Source organism: Heliangelus exortis, chromosome Z (genome assembly GCF_036169615.1).
Source record: "Heliangelus exortis chromosome Z, bHelExo1.hap1, whole genome shotgun sequence".
NCBI classification, from domain to species: Eukaryota; Metazoa; Chordata; class Aves; order Apodiformes; family Trochilidae; genus Heliangelus; species Heliangelus exortis.
The window spans coordinates 48,100,679-48,109,765 of record NC_092454.1 but is presented as its reverse complement, the minus strand read 5'-3'; the positions used below and the strand labels follow the sequence as shown (position 1 = coordinate 48,109,765).

Below are 9,087 nucleotides of genomic sequence, written 5' to 3'. Positions count from 1 at the left end.
ACCTGAAGGTGCAACCAAAACAGCCAAACAGCACTTTCATTCATTTGCCCTGGCTAAGAGAGAAACACAATCTACACAAAGAAGGGTAGGATTTATTTTTCACCTTAGAAAGGCCCTCAGGTATCTTAATACATTTTGGGATATATTTTTCTCACTGTTTTTTGTAATAATCCTCTGGAAGCTTGAAACTGGAATATGTTTGATATCTGATGTACTAATTTCTTTCATTGCTGACAAATACTGATTTATTATGGTCCATAAGAAACACAACTGCTTGAACAATTATATTTTTCCCTATACAAAATTACCAAAAGTGACATCTACATCTTTTTCTTTATTATTATTTTACTCTTTTTCAAAAATATATTTGTCTTGGTACTAAAAAGGCAGGAAAGCAACTTTGGAAGGAGGTTATGCTTAGTTTCTCCAAGATAGCAAGAAAGATTTCATTTTCACTGGAAAAACATTTTCTCCAGGAAACATTTCAACAATTTTTTTCAATGACATCTTTAACAACTACTGTTTAGCTGTAATCTGTGCATTTTATTTACTTTCAGATGAACTTAAAAAAAAACAACAGTGTGCATTTTGCAATTTTATGCAAGTAAAAAAAAAATCTACATCTTAAATTTAGAAAAAGTTCCTTAAAAACTTTTAACTAAGGCTGTTATCCCATCTTGGATTCCCAAAAGGCTTATGAAGATACAGATTTAGACCAGAAACAAAATGAGTTGCCTTATAATTCAAACCATTTCTAAAAAAAAAAAAAAATATAGAGGAAACACTACCTTTTAATGTATATGTTTCAACATGATAAATTTTGCACCATAATAACAGGTCCTGTTACACTTCCAAAGGTTCCTCTGAGCAACTGAGGTATGATCACAGTGAGACAAATCAAATAGCACACTTCAAGCCCACTACTTCACAAGGCTTCTTTAGTTTCTTGGCTCTAGTATTTCTCTGAGCTGTGGAGTAGTGTATGAAAAATGATGATTTCCTATAAAAAATAAAGGCTTTTCCACAGAGTCATTCAGTGGTTTATTCTTTTCAAGTACAACTGAGAGCAGAATTATGCTGACTTGATATTTTTGTAACATTTGCTATGAAGAATACAGGTGCAATTGCTCATAATTATACTCAGACTCTGTTCCATGTGGTTTCTCACCCAAGGCAGTAAGTCAGTTACAGAAGATCAACTCCAAGCCAATAACCTAAATATTAGTTACAGGATCACTAACTTCTGCACACAAGGCAATACGGCACCTTTATCATAACAAAACAATGGGTCATTAAAGAGGAACAGGCTGTGGTTTCAAACTGAAAAAGATAACATTTTTCAAAGAAAATTCCAAATGCTTGGTTCACTTCAATGGTTTTGAAGGGCTGACATTTTTACACATTTTTTAAAGATAATCACAAGCTTCTAAAATTTTTTTAAACTGATGGGCAAGCTATCTTCCCATCAAAATCCTCTCTAGGAAAAATTTGTTCATAATATTAATGTCCTTGAAATCACCGGTAGCATTTGATTTTTCTCACCCAAAAAATATTTATTCTGGAAAACAAGGATCCTCCTTTTCCATCTGACATGCTTTCAGGGAGAAAAGCACATACAGCAAAACAAACACTTTCAGGTGGCATAACTGGATACTAACAGGAGTTTTCACAAGTTCAGGGAGTTCTATCATCCGTCTTTGTAGCCTTTTGATTTGGCTGCATCATGAGAGAGCAGAAAAGATTTCAGATACAAGATGACTTGAGGTCCTATAGCCTGGTGATCATTTTCCTCTTCAGGTCATATTGGCATTCAGTAGTCTGAGTACCAAGGAGCTGAAAGACTGGCTCTAAACTGTTTTTGCAACCACTACCTTCCCTTGATGGACACAGTGTGCCAGACAGACATTCCTGAGGCTCTGTTATGAATTGAATGATCCAGCACCTACAACTCACGTAAGTACTTCTGCATATTGAAAATTTGATTTTCAACAAATATTTACATATACAGTTTCCTCCACACTTACCCAAGTGCTAATAAAATTTGATGAGGAAAATAACTTTGGGAGAGAAAAATTCACACAGAAAGAAAATGGCCAAACCAAACAATTTAGCAGTTGCGTGCATCACTGCAGAGATTTTTCACAGTGTTTGCCCAGCTACAGTATGAAGAATCAGTGTATGTCACTATGAAATATGTTGTGTGCTTACCTTGATGGTACATATATAATATGGTTGTGTCTGCCTGTTTTACAAGCATGTTTTGGTAACTGATGTCTGGAACTGGAACTGTGTATCCCCAAGTGGGAAAGGGGAGAAATCCATGAGACATGGAAGTGCTTGCTCTCTGATGCACCTTACCACATTGCTGGACTAGGTCAAAGGAGTTGAAGGATCTCAGGAGGATGTTGCCTGTAGTAGAACATCAAATCACAAGTAAAAACAGTGAGAAATGTTAGTTAATTAAATCAAACCTAAATAAATTGTGACTGGGGCAAACTAGGAACATGGCCATGGAAATTTCAGTGTCTCAGTTGATGGATAATACCTCCTTAAACTTTTGCTTGGATCACATCCTGCCACAGTTGCTCACAACTGAAATACTTAAACTGACATAAAGACCTGGCAGGGAAAAAAAAAAAAAAAAAAAAAAAGAGCAGCTAATCACTACTAAAAATAGCTACCAAGTGTTACTGAAGGCCAGGTTTTGAAGGGAGAACAAATGGGAGAAGCTGTTGGCCCTTCAATTTATTCAAGCAAGTAACATCAGCTGTTAGAAGGGCACTCCAGAAAGAAGCTCAAGAACATTGGGAAAGATTTCACTAGCACAAGCTACATTGGATAGTGTCTTTTGAGAACAGTGGATATTCTTTTTTCTTGTCTTAATATTCTGAAGAGTAAACTGAATAAGCGTACAACACATACTGCCAAACAGAACCTGAATTCATCCACTCTTGCAGTGACATACCAGGTAGATTTTTACCTAAATGACAAATAAAGAGACATGATTGCTAGCTGATTGGGCAGGAACATAAAAACACATGAATTTACCATGTGGAGTAAACTGGCTCTTATCTTGTTCACATTTCTGGGTCACCAAATCACATAGAAGCCTTGCCTTCGTCCCTAGTTCCCTGTTCTCCCATGGACAGCACTTTCCTCTCTTACGTTTCAGGAAACCAAACATCTGTGCTAATGATGTAAGCTCATGCTTTGACATGGTTCTGCTTCATTGCAAGTCTAGAAGGGAAAAAAGCCCTCAAGATAAGGTTCCTGGCTTTTTATGGTATCATGTCTAGATCCAAGACCAAAAAATCTTTTTAATAGAATGACTTAATTACTTGTCAGCAGAAAACTCTTTTTCAGTATGGACTTCAACCATCTTCTTTTCTTCCAAGGAGACTCTGCATTTAAAATGTCTCTAGTGAAAGTATGATGTTGTGCATTTATTACACTGATGTCCTAAAAGTTAAGCTATTCCAGACTGAAAGAAGCCAATACATCTGAGAGAAACAATATACATTCAGCCATATAAACAGTTGTACAATTCTCTCTGTATTGTCTCACTTCAGTTTATTGGGACTCCCTGTGGAACTAAGACTTTCTTTCCCTTCCAAATCAAAGAATTTCCTTTTCAGCAGTTTCCATTTTGAAGCTCATGAAGTGCGCTTCACAGTCATTAAAAGTTACAAGTGGTATTGCAAAAGGTTCAGTGGACCATAGATCATTTATGAGCTTTTCTGTCACAGAATCAAAGTCTGAGAAATATATTTGATAATGTTGTTTCCTGTCCTCTTATTGTTCCTACTCCATGTCTGAACAGCAAAAAAAAAAAACTTAAACAATGCGAATATTTAAACAGTAACAAAAGAAACAGTTACCCAACTCATAAGTTTAGAAAGAAATTCAGCACACAAGTATCAGTTTCAGTGTGTCACCTTGATCACTCTGGTCTTTCTTAAACACACTGGCTCTTCACATTCCAGTTGCCCTGCAACAGAACTGTCTCCCATATCAAACACCTCACCCACTCTTTTCATGTCTCCAGTGTGCATAAAGGTTGTGATGGTTCTTGCCAACATGGAAAGAGCCCAGCAGAAGTGAGTCAGACATCTACAGAGGCAAGTTTGACCAGGCCCCATTTTTCTTGAAATGGAGGGTTTGGGCAGAAGGAAAGAGAGTCTACCTGAAAAGGAAAAGACATCCAAGTCAATTCAGAATATAGAGACGTTAGAAATGAACCGAACTTAAAATAGTATTTCTTAAAAGAGGTAACCTACTTAAATGGCAATTTACCTCAGGAAATAATGTCAATCCCTTTCATTATGATGTCTGTGCACTGTCCAGACCCAGTTGGGAGCTGTGATTTTCACTATGGACTCCATGAATTTGCTTACACTTCTCCCTTTAGGGAGTAAAATCTTTGCTTAGGGATGGAGCTTGGATGCCATCTGTATAGTCTGTGCTACCTCTTGATCTGCTTCTAGAGTTGTTATATGGAAGCTTTGGCAGACTGAAGGTGATGCCAGTTTGAGAAAGCCATTGATTTCCTTCAAAGGACCATTTATTTCTCTTTCTAATCAAGAAATGGGCTGACAAGAAGAGGAGCACCTCACTGTCACTGCTGGATGTTGCCCAGTTTCTGTTCCATATTTTGAGGGTGAGAGGACAACTGCCTGAAGCATGCCTGGCAGGCCTTGTCCCCAGAGCTGGATACAGTTTGTCACAGATCCTGCTGTGAACCTCAGGCTGCCTTTCCTTGCCTCTTTGGTCCATCTTTGCTTCTTACCATTGCTCCTATCTCTTCTTCCACTCCTACCATTCACCCTCACCTTCCCTCATACTTTTTCCTCTTGAGTGATGAAGAGGAATCAGGCCAAGCAACTGGAGAAGAGCAGTGACTATTGGGACTGCCTACAACTCCAGACAGCAGGCCTTCTCTGGCAGCAGACCTCCTCACCCATCAGTGGGACCAGTGCTCAGGGCACCAGCCATCCTGCACACCCTCTGCCAGGAGACTTTCAGCCCTATAAACACAGCTCAGGCAAAGCCTGGCAAAAGCTCCGAGGATGTGTTGGGGAAGCTCTTTAGTGAAATGAGTTCCGAAAATTTCAGTGTACCGTTTCCAAGGTTCTCTCTGTCATGTCACTGGAGGCTGTGATTTTTACCACAAATTACCTTTGATACCAGTTTCTGGCCTGCAGTTTCTGTGTGGTTTTCATTCTTACAAGGACTTGAGACTCCAGATTTCTGCATGCACAAAAACTTTCCTCAGTGCTGCGGCCTTTCCTTCTTATGGGTAAGCAGAGAAATTTTTTCATTAGTATTATGATTTGTGGGTTTATTTTATTTCCCCATTTTAAAATAAAAGGAGAAACAATGTGGTCCTTATGACAGCAGACCAAAAAGGGTGTGGCTTTCAGTCTCAGCATCATTTCAACACCTTATCAACACCACCAGAGGCAGAAGTGATTAAAAGTGCCAATGCCATCACAGGAGTAATTTTGAATATGTTCTTTAACACCACATCTCCAAATACTTTACTTTTTCCTTCCAAAATGTAATTGAAATAACTGTTAATATACATGTCACAGAGGACATTTCCCAAAATACAAAGGTAACTATTGTATTTTACATCAGTAAAACACAAATAACTGGTCAGTCACATATTTTATACACATCTAGTGCATCTGAGGACTAACCTCCATAGTCAACAAGCATTGGCAAGGTAGTACAAACTGTACATTTTCAGTCACCACACATGGTGGGCACCATGCATGAGTTAGCTGGAATATTTTGCAGAGTCACAGATGAAAAAGAGAAATGCAAAGCCAGATGGAAATGGGAGAACAAATAGAGATGGTTGTAAAAACACATCTGTATATTACCTGAGATTCTGGTATTTTTAAGAGTCTGTAATGTTATATTGACACTGTTTACAGAAAACATTTTTTCTGTCTGAAGTGCTTCTTGGGGCAAATTCTGAGCTAGGTATGAATAAACATTGTTCTATTTGCTCAAAATGAGCATTATACTACCATGAAACTACAACTATAGCTGAAATTGGACAACATTAAGAGGAGGACAGCAAAAAAAGCTTTCTTTGCTAGAACTGCACCTGACTGTACTTTACTGTGTTCAGCTGACAGAGTGAATTGTTTTGATTTTGTACCCTGAACGATGCATTAGCCACCAGCCTGCTTCTGTGCAGTGTGCATAGAACTGACATAAGCTTCTGCCCTCAAAAACCCTTTGGAAATGAGTAATGAAAAACATACCTCAGCAAGTCAAGGCTCCCACTGAATTATCTCTGCACTTCTAGGTTTGGACACTCCAAAATGAATAAGTTTTCAGTTGGCTGGTCACTTTGCTGATAGCTAATATAAATGCCCCTGCCCATGTAGAGCAGCAGCTGGAAAGGAGCACTAATGAATAGCAATTGAAAACCTAAAACCTGTAAGGCATTTGCCACAGCTCTGCATGTTTTCACAACTGTGCTGAACAGTCATTCAATCACAATCAATAATACCTATTTCTTTTTGAGTCATTATGTTGGCAACATTTATATATTATGAAGGTGAACTTGCACTTATTCAGCAAAAGTAAAAGGATTAGAGTTTGCTTGAATAAACATGTTTAACATGCCATGGCTTCAGTTGCTGCTGCTGGGAGAAAAGAATTGAAATGATACATTTTTCATCCTCCACTAATCCACTGCTGTAATGAATGGCCTGTTAAACACCCTCCAAAACTGACAAGCCTGGAAAGCTGGGGTTGTTCAGGTCACTCTTGTAACAGTAAGCACGGTTAAGTTCAACAGACATTGAGTACAGTGATTTCTTATTATGGCTGCAGAAAGCTATTGACTGCTAATTAACCTCTGACTGCCTGTCTGGTATGTGCTAACTCATGGTGTGATTTTTCAGAGGGGTCACCTCCATGATCTGAGAAGTCCTTCCAGCATCCTGCTGTCACATTGTCATGTTGTTTTGGAGCATTTTATTGACACAGGATTTATTTTATTACACCTGAAATCATATCATTCATCTTTTCTCTCTTTTCTATTCTTCTCTGGGCCTTTGCCTCCCTTCTGACTATACATACCCTGCACTTCTCCTTTCCAGGTACGTTACCAATAAGAAAACAGAAACTTCTGACTTGTTTTCTGTTCACCTGACTAGAATTAATTTTCCTCTAAAATACCAGATATCAAAGAACCACAGCTTGTGTTCACTTGGCTAATTGAGTTCCCTGGGTGATTTGCAAGCTTAGTACCTAGAACATCTTAAATGAAAAGCAAGAATGTCTATTGAGGCACTAAAACCATTGAAATGTACCAAGTTCATTACCCAGTTAAAAGAGTCAGCCACTTAAGGGTCAAAGACTACCCCTCTGAATTGTGGCATAGATGCAGGCAAGTTTTCCTAGCTGTGGTTCAGTTCACACGTGGGCTTTAGATGGACAGTCAAAGCCAGGATTAGCTGCTTTTGATAACGTTGTTCCAAGTTGTCTGTAGATAGAGCAATTTTAACTTCTCTTTCATTTGTTTTCAGTCAGCAGTAGTAGCAGAAATTGTAGTGCAGATTAATCCAGCAGGAACTGATTATCCCTGAAAACAGGTGAGTGAAAGCGACACACACACAAATTGTTTCCCGTGATTATATTGGTGAGTAAAGTTCACACTATCTGTAGTCAAAACAAATCCTGATAACACTCTGACTTCATCTTTAGACAACTCACAGCATGGAAACTTACCTAATAATCTTCCATGAACAGCTGTATTTTTCTCCTTTATTGCTTTTAACTACTGTAGAGGAAAGGAAGAACCCTCTTTTCCTTTTCAGTTTTGCTATTAATATTTGCTCTTGTTAATAGCTATATAATATCTCTTAATTATCTTAATTATCTTAATTATCTCATCTTCTTCTCTAACTAGGTGACCATGAACCCTCGGTTCCTGAGGAAAAGCCTGTGTAATGTTAATATTTAGCTCATTTGCTTCTTCAAAAGCCAGTGCCAATATTGTTCCCCAACAATGTGAGTCTTCATAGTGAAGGAAGAGGAAAAAGCAGATTCCTACCTTTGCTCTAGCCCATACTGAGACAGGCTCTCATGTCTGCTCCTCTTCCAGGAACCCAGTGAGGACCAAGAAGAAGCAGCCCTTCAATGAACTCTGATACCAGTGCACACATCATTGGATTTTCCTTCTGCTTCTGCCATGTGGCATTTGTTACCACTTCTGGCTCTTTGTTCTCTTCAGTTTTACTCACAGGTTTTTTACCCATTGTCCCTTTCTGACCACGGTTCATTCATTGTGTCACTCATCACACTTTTTGCCAGGCAGAGGACCATTGTATGAGTTGTAAGGTGATTCAAACTGATGGTTAGATCCAATTAGCAAACCTTATATTCAACTGACCACAGAGGAGCAGAAGGTCTGATGTTTTCTGAACAAGTGATAAGTGAAGCAAAGCTGGCGATGTGTTAGTTTTGTCTTCTAGTGAGTCCAAGGAACTGGTCTCACTGTCAGTGTCAAGGTTCCCAAGTACAACTACGCAGAACCCAGACATAGTTTCTGTTGTTGGCTAGTGATGAAAAAAATGCTTTTGAAGAAATTTTAATTTAAGTCATTCTTCCACATCAAATATCTCTCTCACTTTTGCACTAAATATGGCTAATTTCAGTGAGGTTTTTGGGTTTTTTTCTGAAGAAGTACCCCTTCCTGTATGTAGCAGAAAGTAACAATCTAATTTTTCATACTTACAGCCATAGAATAAACCTTTTAAATTCACACTCATAGAGTGAATTATCAGCAGAGTAAGTAGGCTAAAAAATCCTTGAAAAATAAAAGTTATGTCCAAAAGGTTTTTCTAATTATTTCAATTGAGAATACGTTCCTGATACCTAGGAATAACTAGTTTCAAAACTCTTCAAGAAGAGTTAGAAGTGAGACACCTGACCTTTGAAACACTCAACTTGGAACAAAAGTTAGAGCATCTAGAAGCCAGAAGTAAAAAAAGTATCATAATGCCAGGTGATGGATTAACATATTCCAACGTGGATTTAAATTGTCATGCCATGCCAATATGC

At 38.3% G+C, this 9,087-nt stretch overlaps 1 long non-coding RNA gene across 1 annotated transcript; it reads right to left on the bottom strand.

Moving 5' to 3' along the window:
• Positions 1–1,017: 1,017 nt before the first annotated feature.
• On the bottom strand, positions 1,018–7,770 carry LOC139789968 (uncharacterized). The gene is made up of 2 exons (XR_011723318.1): positions 5,176–7,770; positions 1,018–4,183 (listed from the first exon to the last, which is right to left on the bottom strand). It is a non-coding gene; the product is annotated as an uncharacterized lncRNA (long non-coding RNA).
• Positions 7,771–9,087: the final 1,317 nt, after the last annotated feature.